Raw genomic sequence first — 20,413 nt, forward strand, 5'->3', positions numbered from 1 at the left:
CTGGCGTCCTGGCTGATTTCTTTTGATTTTCCCATGATGTCAAGCAAGGTAGGCCTTGAAATACATCCACAGGTACACCTCCAATTGACTCAAGTGATTGACTCCAATTGACTCCACCTCCAATTGACTCAATTGACTCAAGCCTATCAGAAGCTTCTAAAGCCATGACATAATTTTCTGGAATTTTCCAAGCTGTTTAAAGGCACAGTCAACTTAGTGTATGTAAACTTCTGACCCACTGGAATTGTGATACAGTGAATTATAAGTGAAATAATCTGTCGGTAACAATTGTTGGAAAAATTACTTGTGTCATGCACAAAGTAGATGTCCTAACCGACTTGCCAAAACTATAGTTTGTTAACAAGAAATGTGTGGAGTGGTTGAAAAACAACTTTTAATGACTCCAACCTAAGTGTATGTAAACTTCCGACTTCAACTAAGGGCATGTACGTGATAGGCATATCTGGCTTAATATGATTATAATGGTCAAAATTCCTTCTCGATCGTCTCATAACGTGTATTTTCTTAATCCAAGTGAAGTGACACAGAATGGTCGTAATGCTTCATGGCAGTGTCATAAAGTGTATTTTCTTTTAAATATGATGAGAAAAAAAACATGGCTGAAGACAATTAATTACAACAACAAAAAAGGATTTAAGACGAACTTTCAAACGAAAGGAAACTTCTTATCAGGGAAAAAACTCATTTGAATAAATGTTGGTTTTTACACTCTTATGTAGGTGTCATTACCAGCCATAAAATAGTGCAATATTTCACAGTAGGTGTAAATATATGGGTCATGACATTGTTATGACATGGTTATGACCATGTCATAACGTGTTATGCCACTGGGTGTCAAGTAAAGTGTTACCAAAATGTGCCATGGCTTTATAGTATGGGAGACAGCCAGATGGGAAGTAATGTCCTGTACAGTTCATGTATATCCAGGGTCTTATGGTGTCATGAGAAAATATGAATTGATCAATGACAAACACAAGTGACCTACAGTATAAGCTTGAGTCACAAAGTTGCACCCTTAAGACATTATAGCGAGAGAGGGCAAGTGTATGTTCATTACAGCATGACACTGAATGTGTGTGGAATGTAGTTACATAGGCTCCGAGCTATAGTAAATAAATAATTAGTCTGACATCTAATACAAAATATCTTTACTTAAGCAATGTCCAATATTAGATACAAGTCAGCTTCATTTATGATATAACTGCATCATAAAATCATTATCGCATCGTCTTTGTACTTGTCAATTGGTCTTTTTAAAACACTATTCCACACTAGCCATGATAAACTTAAATATTGCCCAGAGAGCAGTCTCCCTTTGCAACTTATTGGTCTTGTGTCTCAACTGCAAAGTAAAAGTCATATTACAGTGCTCTGTGTCGTGACCTCCATTTCCTAATTTCGGGAAGGTTTCCTTAGTTGCTCCTCTTCAGCGGTTCTGCAGTCCAATTAGAGAGGTCTGTTTGTGTTTCCTGGCCTTCATTTTAATTTCTGTAGTTCAGGAGGAGCGAACGCCGCCACAGTCCCCCTAGTCCTCCTCTGAGTTGTCATTAGCTTAGCCCGATCCAGACCAGGCTAAAAATGAGCTGAAAAAAAGAGTGAGAGCAAACTGTCAAAGGCTTGACTGCTTGTCTAAGCGCAAACCCGGTCGACTAGCACTTGAGTGGCCACGCCGCTAAGCTAGGTATTCTTTCATCTGGCCGGAATGGGGTGCGAGTTCATCTCCGCAGGCTCATTGATGTCATGTCACTTCACAACAAACAGTTACAGCGAGACTGTAGCGCAGACCGTAAATTAGAATAAAGCGAGAATCAGCGAGGGGTGAGAAGGGAATGGAGGGAGAGTCGAGAGTGCACAACCTAATATAAATGATACCGGCTCCAACCATAGCCCCGGGATCCTACATCAAGATCAACTAATGTGCAATTAAGCTTCAGACTAGGAGAGAATCACCTTGTAAAAACATTTGTCAAGTAAACTGTTTTGCTGTTCTATCCAGCTGCTAATTAACGAGGCACTGGGAAGAGGGGTTTGTTTGCCGACGTATTTACATATACATAAAGAAACACATCAGGCACGGTAGTGGAATGCGGCATTGCCAAAGCCCCTTTTATACATCTCTTAGATAGCAGTGACACGTATTCCCTATCATTAAGCACTAATAGTTTACTTTACAGCTCATGAACTACAGTATAAACAAATTAAGCATGTCGCTAGTGCTGTGAGCTGAATGTGGTATTAGGGGATGTGTGAGGGAAGAGGACGCTATATGCTTTATTACTGTGTCTGTCGGATTTAACGATATTGCAGCCTTTCGTGGCGCAATAAAGTATAAAGCACTACAAAGTCGTTTCAAAGTCAAATCTATGCCGTTGTTGGATTCTTGTGTTGTTGTTGTCTGGGAGAACGGGCAGCCTGGGGGCCTGAGAGGAAGAGACAGAAAACGAGGAGGAAGTCCAGGCTAGCGGGAGTCAGCAGGAGGCAGGAAGTGGCGGTACTCCCGTTGGGCCATAAGGGGTGGTGAATAAAAGGACACGGCCAGGGCTCTGGGAAGAGAGGGCTGAGAATGCAGAGGGCATAGAACTGAGGGCTTGTGTGTGTGTGTGTGTGTGTGTGTGTGTGTGTGTGTGTGTGTGTGTGTGTGTGTGTGTGTGTGTGTGTGTGTGTGTGTGTGTGTGTGTGTGTGTGTGTGTGTGTGTGTGTGTGTGTGGCCATGGGTGGGTGTGTTTGATACTCACTGTGTTTGATACTCACTGTGTGTGTGTGTGTGTGTGTGTGTGTGTGTGTGTGTGTGTTTGTTTCCTCTCCCTGACAGGTGGGCATCACAGAGGGCATGGACATGCAGGTGGTGGAGGACTCCCAGGTGTGGGTGCCTGCTGAGGAGCCCATCGCTAACCCAGCTTTCCTCTTCAACTCCAAGATCTGGGAGATATGCCAGGAGCTACCCATCCACTGGATCCATCCCTCACCCATGAGAGGTACAGGGTCACCGGGGTCTCTCCACCCCTCTCCTCTCTCATTCTTGCAGCACTTTGAAAATGGTGGGATGAGAGATTTTTTTTGTAAAGTTGTATACTGATTGTAAAAATATGCTTTAGGCTTCTTTTTAGCGACCAGAAAAAGATGTCTACCTGGTTGTAATCTGGTTATCTGACCGTATAACAACCAAAATATGACATTGTTCCCAAGCAGCTTGACGTTATTATAAAAATACATCTTACCTGGTTGTAATCTGGTTATATGGTCTATTCATCCAGAATGACATCATTATGACATCCCATGCCAAATTCTCTGTACTTTATACACTGCAACAGTTTAAAGAATGGTAAGCCTCTCAGAAAAACAGCCACATTCATTTACAGTAGAAGGCAAGCTATTTTCCTTCGGATCGCCTCAAACAGGAGAAAAAAAATAGTTTCTGCTGTGATCCAGTAAAGTACATCAACAGCTGTTCTGTGTACTTCCTCCTTTTGGTGCAGATGCTGAGTTCCACGAGGTGGAGGACGATGAGGACATTCCTGATGCTGAGGTCGGAGGTCACCGTGTCGCCCGTGACATCCTGGACCAGGTTCCTGTCAACGACTATGTACGTACTGTACTGGGGCTGCATCTGAAATGGAACCCTATTCCCTACTGTATATCATGCACTTGGTCAAAAGTATACTGAACAAAAATATAAACGCAACATGCAGCAATTTCAAAGATTTTGCTGAGTTACAGTTCATATAAGGAAATCAGTCAATTGAAATAAATTCATTATGCCCTAATCTATGGCTTTCACATGACTGGGCATTGACACAGCCATTGGTGGGCCTGGGAGGGCATAGGCCCACCCACTTGGGAGCCAGGCCGACTCACTGGGGAGTCAAGCCCAGCCAATCACAATGAGTTTATCCCCACAAAAGGGGTTTATCACAGACAGAAATAAAACATTGGTGGCGGCTTATGATAGAGAAATGAGCTTTCAATTATCTGGCAACAGCTCTGGTGGACATCCCTGCAGTCAGCATGCCAATTGTACGCTCCCTCACAACTCCCACTGTGGCATTGTGTTGTGTGACAAAACTGCACATTTTAGAGTGGCCTTTTATTGTCCCCAGCACAAGGTGCACCTGTGTAATGATCATGCTGTTTAAGCAGCTTCTTGATATGCCACACCTGTCAGGTGGATGGATTATCTTGGCAAAGGAGAAATGCTCACTAACAGGGATGTAAACAAATATGTGCACAAAATTTGAGAGATATAAGCTTTTTCTGTGTATGGAACATTTCCAGGATCTTTTATTTCAGCTCATGAAACATGTTGTATTTATATTTTTGTTCAGTGTATATATAGGGTTTATACACTGAGATTACAACAATTAAGAACACCTGCTCTTTCCATCCAGGTGAATGCAATGATCCCTTATAGATGTCACTCGCTATGATCCCTTATTGACGACAGGTTAAAGAAGGATTTTTAAGCCTTGAGACAATTGAGACACGGGTTGTGTATGTGTACCATTCAGAGGGTGAATGGGCAAAACAAAAGATTTAAGTGCCTTTGAACGGGTTATGGTAGTAGGTGCGAGGCGCACCAGTTTGTGTCAAGAACTGCAACGCTGCTGGGTTTTTCATGCTCAACAGTTTCCCATATGTGTCAAGAATGGTCCACCACCGAAAGGACATCCAGCCAACTTGACACAACTGTGGAGCATTGGAGTCAACATGCGCCAGCATCCCTGTGGAATGCTTTTGACACCTTGTAGAGTCCACGCCCCGGCGAACTGAGGGCAAATGGGGGGGGTGCAACTCAATATTAGGAAGGTTTTCCTAATGTTTGATATACTCTGTGTATACAGTAGTTCACTACTTTTGACCTAGTGGATGCACACCAGACCACACTAGGAGATACGAGCCACGGTGGTGCCCGAGTTCTCCTTCGTTTCTTTGTGCATGGAAATCGCTCGCTAATTGATGCTGACTTTCATGGCATAAAACGGACTTGTGTTTGTGTACCACAGGGCATAGAAATTGCTCTATATATCTGTTTAAATGCACTTGCCTTGCTTAAGACTCCCTTAATGTCTCTCCATTAATGGAGAGGAATATCTAGCCTTCAAAGGCAGCAACTTTTTCCCTACAGTCTCAGCTGGAGCCTTTCTTGTCTTTTTTCGGGCGAAGGCAAGCAGCTAGCGACGTACAACGCAGCGCTCCCAAGGACACTCATTACTGAATAGATAGCCTACATGTATTAATTATGCCTTAATTATCAAGTCAAGTAAGAAAAGAGTCTAGAGGCCAAAATGCCATATTTTTGTGCATGTGAGCGGCTTAGTACTCTATGATTAATTACCCTTGACACACACATACACGCAAAGGTAAACATACATACTGGACACACCCACAGTGAGGTGGGCCAGTATGCATGCATGCACACCACAGCCATAATATTAACATTTATCAGGCTGGGCCCAGAAATACCTGCCTGCCTCCATGCACTCTCCTCCTGTCCACCTCTCCTCCTCCCTGCTCATCCTCTATGGCCGCAGCTGCAATGCTATGTCCTGTAATTAAAGCATACCAGGAGATGAAACTCGCTCCCCTTTTTAAGGTAATACCGTACATAGCTAAAGCTCTCCCATATTATGGCCACAGCCAGTCAGTGTTTGTGGGCCCGGAAAATAACAAAGGCCTTTGTGACCAACGGAGGGGAAAGCGATTCTGACCCCAGCAGCCCTCCACCTGATCTGGCCTCCACCGTGGCCCCTTGCCTGACTGCCACTGGAGCCCCTGATTTCGTATTTACACGGGTTATTTCGATGCGGACTGACTTTTTATTTTTCAACCTGAATAATCATTTGAGTATCAGTGACAGAGGTGGGTAGATATATGGGGCCAACCTATAGCTAGGGCTGCCACGGTGGAGCAACCGTATGGCGTTGAGGCAGCGGCCCTGGATATCTCTCCAACGGAATAACTACCATCCAACATCGCTGGAGGAGCCACATCACTGTCCTTGACCTAGATAGGGGAAGGATAAGCCTTCGGATATGATTGGGCAGCGGGACTCAGTCGGTCAACCCGGCACTCATATGTTCTGGGCCAGTTTTGGGCCAGTTGGAGGTTGGCGGTTGGAAGGTTGGTGGTGGGCCATCGTGTGACACTGTACCTCTGCCCAGCCTTCTTTGGCATCCAAAGCTAGCATTGAAACAACAAGGCTTCCCATGTATGAGTGGGCAGTGATGGTTCACAGGAAACCGAGGGTAAACAGAGGCTGTAAATACCTCCTCTGCTCCCTGAGCGTAAGCTACACCAAACCGTAAACACAGTTACTGCCTGGGCCTGTGTGGTTCAGTTGGTAAGAGCATGGTTGGTGGTGCGAATGATGCCAAGGTCGTGGGTTCATGTCCCACAAACTGTACACCTACTAAAAATGTATTCAAGTTGCTTTGGATCAAAGCTAAGTGGCATATTTGACTAATATGTTTAATATTACATTTCCCCTTGACTTTAACCATTAGAGGTTTCACCCTTGCCTGCATAATGAGAAAATGTGGCTTTTCATGTAGATGATGAGACCACACAATTAGCGTTGGGAGTACAAAGCAGTACCTGCTTCATATTCGTCGTCGTATCTTGATTCTCTTCCTCCTTATTATTGAATAACTGACTGAAAGTTTTCAACTTGACAGACCGATCAAACCTCTGATATGATGTTATGCGCGAGGTGCCGTGTCGGTGTGTGATGAAGTCAAAAATCCGACGGAGTCGAGGGTAATGACTTTTACCCATGGTTAATGCTGCTTTCCCAGGGTGCCCCATTCCGATCATCCGCCACCGTTGAAGAGGGGAATTTAAAGCCAAAAGGATTAATACACGCTTTAAAAAAGGATGCCTTTGATTAATTTGTCTCAGAAGTACAATGCCAACCTATTGTCTGTTTGTTTTTGTAATCACCAATTATTTGAATAAATATATTTCCCTTAATTGTCCCTAACTGAAGCTCTGGATTTGGATTTCATACCGTCACAGTTTTAGCTGTGAGGCGGCTGACAAGATTATTGTCTATGTTGTTTCCATAATAGATTGTTGCCTCGCAGCTGATGACTCTAAACTTGACTAAAATCATCAATCAGTAATTGCCCACCAGACTTTGTCAGAGTCGTAAATCAAACACACCTTTTGCATATCATCCTTTTTTTCTTTCTGAGCTGTTAGTCCCCCATGTTAGGAGTATGCAATGTTAGTCCATTTATCATCTGTGACAGCAATTGTGATGGCTGATTCGTGATTTGAATCCTACTTACTGCACTGTTTGTGTTGTGTATTTATTATGCTGGCTCCAAAAGTTATGGGAGCCTGAATGTAGCTTAACACCAGCCACAAACACTAGAGTCAACAATATCTGTGAGACCCTGGACCATTTAGTGCCCTATAAACTATTTCCTGTGACTAATACTGCTTTTCTAGGAAAGTAGCCAGACAACTTCCAGTTCACACTGCCCATAGTTTACAGTAGAGGAGAAATTAGAGTCAGAGCTATGTTCCTATGGGTTCCAGGCCTTTTCAAGACTGGGGTGAAACAATGACATTGCATTGTTCCCCCTCTCAATGGATTTCTGTTCAATTTAGTTTGTCTTCTGTTAAGAAAGGCCGACTCGTAAGGAAAGCATCAGGTAAAGTCCGAAGGGGGGACGATTGGTCTCTTTCATCAAAGCTATTTAACCAGACAGTAATGGATTGTCTCCGAAGTTTTAGTCAAATTCACTCACTACGGGAGATTGAAAACGTTGTCAAATGCATGTATCTGTGCAGCTCTGAGAGGGCTTTAAGTGGCACTTCTCTGAGTCCAATTCAGAATTGCCCTCGATCAAAGGCATGGCACTCAGCCCTAACTCCGTCTGGAGAGGGCACGGGCCCGGGGGACTGGCACAATGGAAAAAGCCAAGGGCCATTAATTCTACCCAATTTACCTTTCGTTTGGGTTTCATTTGGCCCTTATATTAATTCACACCCATTTGGCGCGAGCAAATAAAAGGATCCTTGTTAGTCGATCATTACATGCCTAATTGCTTTAGGAATGTGCCATCCACTTAAAGTCAAGGTCAGGGGGAGGGCGCCCAAGATGAAGAGCCTCTCATTTGTAGGCTCTAATGGAGGAGTGGCGGCCATTTTGGCTCAGCTCGCATGGGTCACAGCAGGGGGAGTGGGAGGTCAGAGATGAAAAAAATACTGTACATTTCCCGGTAACCGGCAGTGTCAGTCACTTTGACTGAATATAGCCCTGGGACAAAGGGGCCGAGGACTCTGGGATGTGTGATGGAGCTTGGTAAAGCTCAGAGTAATGCTACCACTGACATAACAGAAAGGTCAAGGGTATTGTGTCATGTTTTATGCTCCCGGATCGAGGCGGCCCCGCTTTCCACTGCTATCTTGACCCGTGTGTCACGGTCGAGCGTGGAACCATTTTGACCGTTCATTTCCTTGGACATCCATTTTGATCTTTCTCTTCTGTTTAGTTGCTTCATGGCATTTTTTCTGACCAACGACCGAAGCGGGAACATCAAGTCACCCAATCAAATCCTCTGTCCTGACTGTCCCTGCTCTGGGAGTGCTGCTATTCATCATGTGTGTGACCCTACTTTTGTGTCCTTCACAGGGAAAAGAAAAGGAGATTGATTTTGCTTGATAAATATTGAATTGAAAGTATACGTGCAGACCTTACTGAACAGAAAATTCCAAAGCCAAAAGAAAGAGAACCATTTAGCACTTCATTTTCGAATAAGTAGCTACCGCAGAAGAATACACCGTGTCAGTGCGGTGTATGCATTCCACACTCCACCTACACTTCCAATTAAATGTTCTCAAGATCGCTGTGTGTCTTTCTCTCTCTCTGGCTCTCCCTTCTTTGCATCACCTGCCCTTTGAAGCACTTCATTTCTTTCCTTCCTTTCATCGACTTGCCACTTGTCCTTCACAGAGAGACATCGGAGTCGAGCTGGATAACCGTCTAGATGACCGAGGCTACTGCTGCCAGCACTGTCGTCGTGGTTACCGCTATTGCCAACGCTACTACGAGCCACTGGGGGGTTTTAACCCCTACCCGTACTACTACCAAGGAGGACGTGTCATCTGTCAGATCATTATGCCCTGCAACTGGTGGATCGCCCGTATGCTCGGGAGGGTATGATTGGATGGTCAAACTGGATTCACTATGTTTCAGCTCACATGATAGGCGCATTCATTTTGAGGCTGGATTTACACTACACTAGGCGTAGAGTCCCAGCAACCACTTTGTGACTTCACCATGTACAACACAGACTTTGGTCCTTGCCAGAATTTGTAATAACTCGACACAAGCATCAGTTACGTTTTGCTAAGGCGTACGCTTGGTGGTGTGTAAACCCAGCCTAGGCCCACCCAAGGCACCAGGTGGGTGGAGTTCGCACATTTGAGACCATTCCATCAGTGCACACTCAGCCCAACTGGTGCGCTTGGTGAGGTAAAACGAATGCAACCCTTGCTACTCCCCAATCAGTATTCCAAAGCTTTTGTGATAGCAAAACATTTATATTACACAATTGTAATCCATCCTGTCTCAAAAATAAGCAAATTGACTGTCAGTCTTAAGTCTAAATTGAGTTTTGGGAGTGTCTGGGCGATATCTCTAAAAGGCATTAGATCTCCCGAGCTGTTACATTGTGAATGTTTACCTAGCCATCAAATTCTGGTTGTGTGGCCTTGTTGTGTCTGTGCACTGAAGTGCAATTTTGCTTTCAACATGTCAAAGTGCAACGTTTGGCTGTTTCTCTCATTGATGCATTTCTTTCTCATTTAATTTTCTTCTTTATGTTTATTATAGGTGGCACGTAACCGACATTCTCTTGCTTGTGGAGCAGACCTGGTTTAAATAGTATTAGATTTCTATCAAATACTTTGCACGCTTGATTGAGCCTTCCTGGAGCGACAGATAGGGAATGGTTTGCACTTTCCCGGACTATCCCAGTGGTGCGCCATATAATCTCAGTCAAACACAGCTTAAGTATTTAACAACAAAAAAAATGATAATATTTGAACCCAGGTCTGCTTTGAAATATGCTAACCAACAATGTATATAGAACTGTAGCCTGTGTAGGCTGTAGCCTGCTCGCTCTGTCAACCCTTTCTCAACGTTATCGGTTGAACAAAAATAACATAAGTCCTTTTTTTGTGAATTACTTATTTTGACTATTGTTACCACCGTTAGCATGTTACCTTGAAATAGTGTGTATTGTATGGATGAGGTATACAAAAACTTTGTTTTTACTATCAGAATGAGTCTACTACTAATTATAATAAAGCAATAGTGCATGTATATGCTGCATTCTTCTAATTTAACTTGTCCATATTTATTTGATGTAAACACATTTTTGTTATTTTATGCAGCATTGTTTTAACTGCAATGGCTGTAAATGACTGTAATAGTAGCACAGTTCAATTACCATACAGTAATATAATCTTTGCTAATTTTCCCATTTGCTCAAGCTCACGATAAGTATGCTCTGAACAGTGATTCTACCAGCATGGTTAGGCCTACAAGAATAAGAGAGATTTCATGGCTTGACATGCTTAAGTGATCAACAAGTACATACAATTAAAATGTATCTTGAAACTAAATGACATCTAATACCCACTCATATCAAGATAAAGAACTGATTTTTCATTCACAGTGAGTATGGTGATACGGCATCCATATTAGAACGTTTTATCTGGTGACTATTGGAGTTTCGCCTGACAATTGAGGAACTTCCTAATGTGGATGCCAAAGTAAAGTTTCGACTTGCTGAAATTCCAACATTGGTTGATAAAGGTCAAATACTACACATTCAACTGGTCCAGTGCTGCAGTTAAATCATATCTTAACCTTTTGAGGGTCAATCTATCACTTACTGTATGTCCTGACTCCAAAATTGATTGATTGATTATGTCATATTCCACTTTGCTTCATAAAGCATTATACACCCTGTTCATAATGCTCTATGGAAGTAGTTATAGATGTTTATGAGCACTGTTATTCGCACCGATGTTCTAATGTATTATAGAGGTAGTTCATAAGAGGTGTTACTGATATCCTTCCTCGAAAAATAACCCTAAGTAGATGCTCTTTTATCAAAACAATAAAAAGGGTAAACATGCAAACTTAAAAAGACAGATGAGAAACGATAGAACCGGTTTCACTTTGAGTCATGTTTTTCTGAAGTACATCCAATGCCTTTCTCTGTACCCTCCCTTCCAGGAATGTTCCTTTAAACATAGGTTCTCTTGATTATACCTCTACATTTACAATGTTGAGAAGAACGTTTAAAAAATAATCAACCTCAAACTAATTATAGGTACAATCATCCCTTAGCCATGCAAAGATCAGCCATAAACTTGTCTCCTCTTCCCACACCTGCTCATAGTTACAAAGTAGAATTCACCTGGGCTGTGTTCGTTAGGCACCAAAGGGAAGAAAACTGACTCAAACAGGGAGGGACTACCTGGACTTCTCCAATAAGAAACAGTCATTTTGGTTTCACTGCAGAGTGCCCTGCTGAACATGACCCTGGCCAGGTATGTGGAGTGGATTTCATCTCGATCTCATCTATGTTGAACGACAGATGTTATAAAATAATTTTTAAACAATCTAACCACTGATCACATAAACCTTATTCTTTACAGGTTAAATATAAAAAACTAGTGGAAATATGAACAAGTGCAACACTCACCTTAATTATGCTAATGTTTTAACAGGTGGAAGCGAAGAACTTGGAGTTCAAGCTGCAAACACATTGTATTTTCAAATCAGTTAACAAATCAGATAATTGCAAACATACTTCAAATGTGCTGACAGGCAGCTCCGCCGTGCCCCAAGGCGGTTCTGAAAAGTGCATGAAATCTGTGTTGATATATATTTTGTTTCTCCCTATATTTTTCCCTTATCACGTCAAATGCTGCTGTGTTTACTGAAGCTGACACAATCACTATATTCTAGCAGCAGACACGCCAAATGACTAAGAGAGAAGGGAAAGGAGAGGGGGAGAGAGAGAGGAAGAGCTGTGGACGGAGACTGAGAGAGAGTCAGAGCGAGTCAAATAGAGAGAGGATGGCCTGATGGACTGACTGTGTATAAAATGGTTAGGTTATCTGAGCACTAGCATTTTATTTTTTCCCCTTTTTCGTGATATCCAATTGGTAGTTAGTCTTGTCCCATCACTGCAACTCCCGTACGGACTCATTAGAGACGGAGGTCAAGAGCCATGCGTCCTCCGAAACATGACCCTGCCAAGCCGCACAGCTTCTTGACACGCTGCTCGCTTAAGCCGGAAAGCCAGCCGCACCAATGTGTCGGAGGAAACAACGTACAACTGGTCAGCGTGCATGCGCCCGGCCCGCCACAAGGAGTCGCTAGAGCACGATGGGACAAGGACAAACCCTCCTCTAACCCGGACGACGATGGGCCAATTGTGCGCCGCCTCATGGGTCTTCCGGTGACGGCCAGCTGCGACACAGCCCGGATTCGAACCCGGGTCTCAAGCACTATGATGCAGTGCCTTAGATTGGTGCGGCACTCGAGAGGCCCCTGAGCACTAGTATTATTCTTGTATGTTTGATAACCAGCGTTTATCATGCATTGTCAATCCAACAAATTTCCCAGGAGATTCAGAGCTTGGCTATTGTGCGGTTGTGAGAGTATATTGCCCATGGGAGCCTTGAGAGACATTTTGAATTGGCCGCCTCACCCAGACGGTGGAAGGTGATACAGATAGTACAGCGATAGTGTTACCAAGAACGTTCCACGCCTACTTGGGAGTCTTGGCCAATGAGTAAAGAAGACCATGAAAGTCAATCTGTATTATTCACCTCACAATTAATCTTACTGTTGTTCTCCCCTCATAAATTCGTATTTCTGAAGGTAAACAAGACAGGTGAAGGTTGTTCTATTAGACGATGATTTGGTACAATTTCCCCAACTAATAATGAGTGTATCAATGTCAATTTGGTCCATAACTGTCAAATTGGCCAAGAATAAAACCTCAGTTGTTTTCCATCTTGCTATGAGAGAAATACATTCGTATTAATACCTGATTCGTGAGTGATGATGGAAGAAATAAACATTTTGAGAAGAGAGACCGTGGGCAAACGTTGTTCGGCTGTTGAAATTCATGTGAAATGTGAATTTTCCAATTTGTGAGTAGGTGTATCATTACTCAACAGATACCCACTCCAAATGACTACAAGCTACACATTAAAATCTGTATCTATGACTTTGCTCATACTGTAGTAAACATCAGAATCGGTCATTTCAAAGGCAAACCCTCATGCCCGTGGTCCTCGTGCAAATTATTCAGCATCTTGGGAAAAATCCCTGTAAGCTTGTTTAGCATTGTGAGCAGAGCAGGCATACAAAAGAGAAACAGTGCTCTAGGATCCATGCAACCAATAAATTCAGTCCACTAGGTTAACAGTGTTGAGAGGGAATTGCTTCGCCTGACTGGCCCAAAGATAAGTAACAGGTACTGTAGCCCTCTAGCCCACACTTGTGAATTCTCTCCTTTTGTTATCTCAGAGCTAAATTCAGTCCTTTTGCTACCTCAAAGCTGTTTATTTTGGTTTCAAGCATTACTTGTCCATTAATTTAGTTGTGCTGGGTAGTTCTTGGGGAAATTGATTGTAAACGAAAAGGCTATGCGGACATTATGAGAGAGGGGGAGAGCCGTATTTGGCTTGTCAGGTGGATAGTGTTACAGATGTGTTGCTAGTGCCATCTTGTGGTGTCATGAGAGAATGGCCATTTTAAGACATTACCAGTGTTGCTTTTATGTTATGACTACCTATAGGGGCCCTATGCTTTCACTTGTCATCTTGAGTACATAAATGCCTTTCTTTGCCCTTTCTAACTCAAACTTTAAAGCATCAGTAAAATTCAAACAACAGGACATATGAACGTCTATGGCCACTGTGCTCTAAATCATTTCATATAAACAGAGCCCAGTGGTCCCTCAGATGGCTATCAATATTACAGTCAACGCAGGTTGCTAGGCAGAGCACAGTGCATGGCAGTAGTACTACTAGGCCATGAGACAACAGACAAACGCTACTATGCTGGGGCTGTATTGTGAGGTCAGTGCGCATGGTCCATGATGCACTGACGGTCTGGTGTTTGAATAATCTCTCCGCCATGGTTCCCAACACAGGCTGGCGGCTCTTCCATGTCAGTTGTCATCCTTCAATAGCTCCCCACTCCGCTTGAGAGAGGCATGCGGAACGGCAGTGAACACTCACTAGCGCTAGCTAGCTCGTCTCACACTGTCACTGGCTGCAGGCGACGCAGGAAATAGCCTTCTCCCCTCCCAGGACCCGGCTGGGCTGGCTGGCTCTCTCTCTGGGCCTCTCTGACTCACTGCCAAAACACACACACACAGTAGCTCGCCTTTCATTAGCTTTATAATCCCACTAGCATCTTGCTGGCTTTGAATTCTAGACACCACCACAGGTCTATTCAGGTACAGTGAAAAGGTAGGTAGCAGTTCACTCTGTGATGCTGTTGCTGTGATATGAGATAGCATGAGACATGTAAAAGGGGACGGTTTTGAAGTATCACATCGATATGGACAATGGTCAATCGGCAATGACTTATGTTGTCATTGTTAGTGAGAGGAAGTAGTATTGTAGCTGGCCTTCTGTGTCATTGTTGTGCGTTAACCCTTGATTCGGTCTTATAAAGCAACATTTGAAATTGTGTTATTTACATTGGATAAAAGTACAGACACAGAGCTACAAAATGGTATATCATACACTGCATTTCAGGAACAATGGGAAAGTCATTCTGCTTTGAAAGTTGATGAACTTTTGAGAAAATGGCCTTTGAAAGTTTTGGTACCTACTGGAGAGCTCTTCTTTGTCTACAACCATCCAGTATCATTCACCACACTCTCTAAAGCTTTAGCCCCACCCATCTCTACTAGGCGTCCCACTAGCGGGACAACTTCCGGTGAAACTGCAGGGCGCGCATTTAAAATAAACAATCATAAAAAATTATGGATATTAAACATTTAGGTACATACAAGTGTCTTATATCGGTTGAAAGCTTAAATTCTTGTTAATCTAACTGCACTGTCCGATTTACATTAGCAATTACAGCGTAAGCATGCCATGCGATTGTTTGAGGACGGCGCCCCACTCAAAATATTTTTTCACCGGCATAGGTTTCCTAAATTCACAAATAGCGATTAATTATTCACTTACTTTTTGAAAATGTTCCTCTGATTTGTCATCCAAAGGGTCCCAGCTATAATATGTAGTATCATTTTGTTATATAAAATCCTTCTTTTTATCCCAAAAGTCAGTTTAGTTGGCGCCATCGATTCGAGTAATCCACTCGTTCAAAATGCAGATAAAGGAATCCAAAAATCTACTCCTAAACTTTGTTTCAACAAGTCAAAATACATTTCTATTTGCTCCTCAGATACCCTAAAATGTAATCAAACTATAGTATTTCTTACGGAAAGAAGTATGTTCAATAGGAAACCGATTTTAGCAGGTGCGTTCTATCTTCATCGCGCGAGAATACAAACATTTCCAAGACTGTGTCCCTCTACTAAAACGGTTATTTCTTGTTCGTTTTGGAAATACAAGCCTGAAACCTTGAACATAGACTGCTGACGCCCTGTGGAAGCCATGGGAATTGCATCCTGGGAGCTAGAATCCAGTATGCCCCTATACTTTCCATTATAAGAGCATGGGCTCTCAAAAAAATAAAAATTCCGGTTGGTTTTGCATTTGGATTCTCTCCTACCATATCTATTGTGTTATATTCTCCTACATTATTTCAACATTTCTACAAACTTCAGTGTTTACTTTGGGCATGTCAGTCAGGCGGAAATTGAGAAAAAAGGTGCCTAGCCCTAAGAAGTTTTAAGAGTTGATCCGAGCGTTCTGTCCAAACAACAGCAGTCAAGCACCAGTCAAGCACTAACTGGCTGATGTTTGCTAGCTTGCTAGCTACTTCCAGACACAAATGAGAGAACAGCTCACTCTGACCATTTTACTCACCCTAGCAGAGCTAGTTATGCTGTTTTTATGTTATTCAGAGCGTTGGTGACTGCAACTATGCTACTGGCAACAATTTTTCAGTTATTCTGTGCTCTAGCACACTCAGATAAGAGTGCTCTGAAATCGGAGTAGATAGCCACGTCTATCAACAGATGTCACAGTGACATTCTATTGAAATGGATACTTGCATAGTGGAGTATTTTGTTAAGACATGTAGCTAGCTAGCTAGCTAAACAATGAACCATAATCCCAACTCATGACGTTACTACCCTGCATGAATCTTCAGGTAGCTAACCAACCAGGTTCAATGTTAGCTAGCTAACATTAGGCTATAACTAGCAAAGCAAATTACTCTGAGATACGAATAATAAGAGCATACTTGTAAAGTTAGCTAGCGAGCCAGCCAGATAACGTCAGCTAGCTAGCTAACAGTACACTTTAACTTGAAATGAAAATGACTTTCTGTCAGAATTAGAAATGTGTAATATCTGAAAATGTAGCTAGACTATCTTACCTGTATACATCATGGATGGACGCTTCTCCCTGTCACGGATGCCATGGTTGCCCTTAGTTTGAAGATGTAATCCGGAGACAGGTGTTTTCTCCATCTTCTTAGGTATCATACTCTAATTCCACTGATTTCAAAACTTGGTCCTCCAGAAAGTGGAGAATAACACTTATGCAGGTCTACTACAAAATACTTTTTTTTAAATCCTCGTTAGACAGGATTACCTACACATACTGACCAGCTCAAATAGACAGAAGCGGGCTATATGGCAGACCAATCTGAACTTATCTCTTAGCATGTTCAGCCCACTCATTATCTCAGCCAATCATGGGTAGTGGGAAGGTTGCTGACTTTTTCTGTGGCTAAACCAACTCGGCTCATAATTTAACAATTTTATTCGTATTTACAGATGGCATACAAGTCTGTTGTTAAAGCACATGAAAGTTCACATGTTCCAGAAGGCATTTCTGCCAAAAAACGCATGTTCATAAAAAATGTTTCTCCTCTGAAATAGTGACCCGCGACATATGCCTAGTTTCCTGAAACAAGTCACCTATGGCTTTGCGGGAGTGTGTGGTCCACAGCTTTCTGGGGAGAGGGTGTGGGTGTCGTGCAAGTGTGTGCAGCAGCCAAACCCAGCTGCAGTAGGCCACAGCCACCGCTGTCCCCCAGCACAACTGGACTAGCCGCATCACACACATACTAATGTATGTATTTGCCAACAGCAACTGGAGGAGGACTCCGAGGTATAGTCCAATCAGTCCCTTCAGCCTGCTAAAGGCTTCATTCCAGTTTCATAAAAAGGCCTTTTCTTCTCCTCTTCTTCAAATGCCATGTTACAGATTGTCCCCCTACTACACAGCACAGCACTATGTCTCTCTAACTTCAAAGCTTCGAGCTACTTCAATACCATTATGCGTACAATAAAATCACTTTAGAAACCAGCAGCACAGCTGCTTCTGCTATTTTCTAGAACATACATTTTTGTCTGTCTGTCTGTCTTCTGAGCTGAGCAAATCAAATCAAATGTTATTGGTCACATACACATGGTTAGCAGATATTACTGCAAGTGTAGCAAAATGCTTGTGCTTCTAGTTCCGACCCTGCAGCAATATAAATAAGTAATCCAGCAATTCCACAACAGCTACCTAATACACATAAATCAAAGTAAAGGGATGGAATAAGTACATAGGCACTAATCTATGGATTTCACATGACTGGGAATACAGCTATGCATCTGTTGGTCAAAGATACCTTAAAAAAAATCGTACATCGTACAAAAATATGTACATATAAATATATGGATGGGCAATGACCGAGCGGCATAGGCAAGATGCAATAGATGGTATAAAATACAGTATATGGGATGAGTAATGCAAGATATGTAAACATCATTATTAAAGTAGCATTAATAAAGTGACTAGTGATCCAATTTGTTAGAGTGGACAATAATTTAAGTCTGTATGTAGGCAGCAGCCTCTCTGTGTTAGTGATGGCTGTTTAACAGTCTGATGGCCTTGAGATAGAAGCTATTTTTCAGTCTGTCGATCCCAGCTTTGATGCACCTGTACTGACCTCGCCTTCTGGATGGTAGCCGGCTGAACAGGCAGTGGCTTCGGTGGATGTTGTCCATGATGATCTTTTTGGCCTTCTTGTGACACCGGGTGCTGTATGTGTCTTGGAGGGCAGGTAGCCTGCCCCCTGTGATGCGTTGTGCAGGCCGCACCAACCTCTGGAGAGCCCTGCGGTTGTGGGCAGTGCAGTTTCCGTACCAGGTGGTGATACAGCCTGACAGGATGCTCTCAATTGTGCATCTGTAAAAGTTTTTGAGGGTTTTAGGTAACAAGCCAAATTTCTTCAGCCTCCTGTTGTTGGTGAGGAAGGAGCTGTTGCGCCTTCCTCACCACACTGTCTGTTTGGGTGGACCATTTCAGTTTGTCCGTGATGTGTACGCCGAGGAACTTAAAACGTTCCACCTCCTCCAAAGCTGTCCCGTCGATGTGGAAAGGTGTGTGCTCCCTTTGCTGTTTCCTGAAGTCCACAATCATCTCCTTTGTTTTGTTGACGTTGAGTGAGAGGTTGTTTTCCTGACAACCCACTCTGAGAGCCCTCACCTCCTCCCTGTAGGCTGTCTCGTCATTGTTGGTGATCAAGCTGTTGTGTCGTCTGCAAACTTGATGATCGAGCTGGAGGCGTGCATGGCCACGGAGTCATGCGTGAACAGGGAGTACAGGAGGGGGCTGAGCATGCACCCTTGTGGGGGCCCCTGTTTTGAGGATCAGCGAAGTGGAGATGTTGTTTCCTGCCTTCACCACCTGGGGGCAGCCCGTCAGGAAGTCCAGGACCCAATCGCACAGGACGGGGTTCAGAACCAGGGCCTCAAGCTTAATGATGGGCTTGGAGGGAACTATTTTGTTGAATGCTGAGCTGTAGTCAATGAACTGCATTCTTACATAGGTATTCCTCTTGTCGAGATGGGATAGGGCAGTATGCAGTGTGATGGCGATTGATTCGTCTGTGGACCTATTGTGATGGTTTGCAAATTGCAGTGGGTCTAGGGTGACAGGTAAGGTGGAGGTGATATGATCCTTGACTAGTCTCTCAAAGCACTTCATGATGACAGAAGTGAGTGCTACGGGGTGATAGTCATTCAGTTCAGTTACCTTTGCCTTCTTGGGTACAGCAACAATGGTGGCCATCTTGAAGAATCTGGGGACAGCAGACTGGGATAGGGAGAGATTGAATATGTCCGTAAACCCACCAGCCAGCTGGTCTGCGCATGCTCTGAGGACGCGGTTAGGGATGCAGCTGGGCCGGCAACCTTGCAAGGGTTAACACGTTTACATGTCTTACTCACGTCGGCCATGAAGAAGGATAGCCCACAGTCCTTGGTAGCGGGCCGCGTCGGTGGCACTGTATTATCCTCAAAGCAGGCAAAGAAGGTGTTTAGTTTGGAAGCAAGACGTCAGTGTCCGTGACATGGCTGATTTTCTTTTTGTAGTCTGTGATTGTCTGTAGACCCTGCCACATATGTCTCAAGACTGAGCCGTTGAATTGCGACTTCACTTAGTCCCTATACTGACATTTCACTTGTTTGATTGCCTTGGTTCGGGCTTTCAGTTTTGCGCTGATGCCGCCTTCTATCCATGGTTTCTGGTGAGGGTAGGTTTTCATAGTCACAGTGGGTACAACATCTCCTATGCACTTCCTTATAAACTCGCTCACCGAATCAGAGTATAAATCTATATTATTCTCTGAGGCTACCCGGAACATCAAAACAATCTTGAAGCGTGGATTCCGCTACAATAAATGCAGCCTCAGGATATATGGTTTCCAGTTTGCATAGAGTCCAGTGAAGTTCATTGAGGGCTGTCGTGGTATCAGCTTGAGGGGGGATATACACGGCTGTGACAATAACCAACGAGCATTCTCTTGGGAGATAATACGGTCGGCATTTGATTGTGAGGAATTCTAGATCAGTTGAACAGAAGGACTTGAGTTCCTGTATATTGTTACAATTACACCATGAGTCGTTAATCATGAAACATACACCCCCACCCTTCTTCTTCCCGCGGGAAATGTTTATTCCTGACGGCGCTGGACCAACAGCATTTCCCCAGAGAGCCATGTTTCTGTGAAACAGAGTATGTTGCAATCCCTGATGTCTCTCTGGAAAGTAACCTTTGCCCTAATTTCGTCTACCTTTTTATCTAGAGACTGGACCTTAGAGAGTAATATACTCGGAAGCGGTGGGTGGTGTGCCCGCCTTCGAAGTCTGACCAGAAGGCCACTCCGTCTACCTCTTCTGTGGCGACGTTGTTTTGGGTCAGC

General features: G+C 43.5%; 1 pseudogene; it reads left to right on the top strand.

The window, feature by feature from the left end:
• Positions 1–9,190, top strand: part of LOC120061861 — a 124,081-nt pseudogene extending 114,891 nt beyond the window's left edge.
• The last annotated feature ends 11,223 nt before the right edge of the window (positions 9,191–20,413 follow it).

The sequence above is a fragment of the Salvelinus namaycush genome, chromosome 17 (assembly GCF_016432855.1).
Source record: "Salvelinus namaycush isolate Seneca chromosome 17, SaNama_1.0, whole genome shotgun sequence".
NCBI lineage: Eukaryota > Metazoa > Chordata > Actinopteri > Salmoniformes > Salmonidae > Salvelinus > Salvelinus namaycush.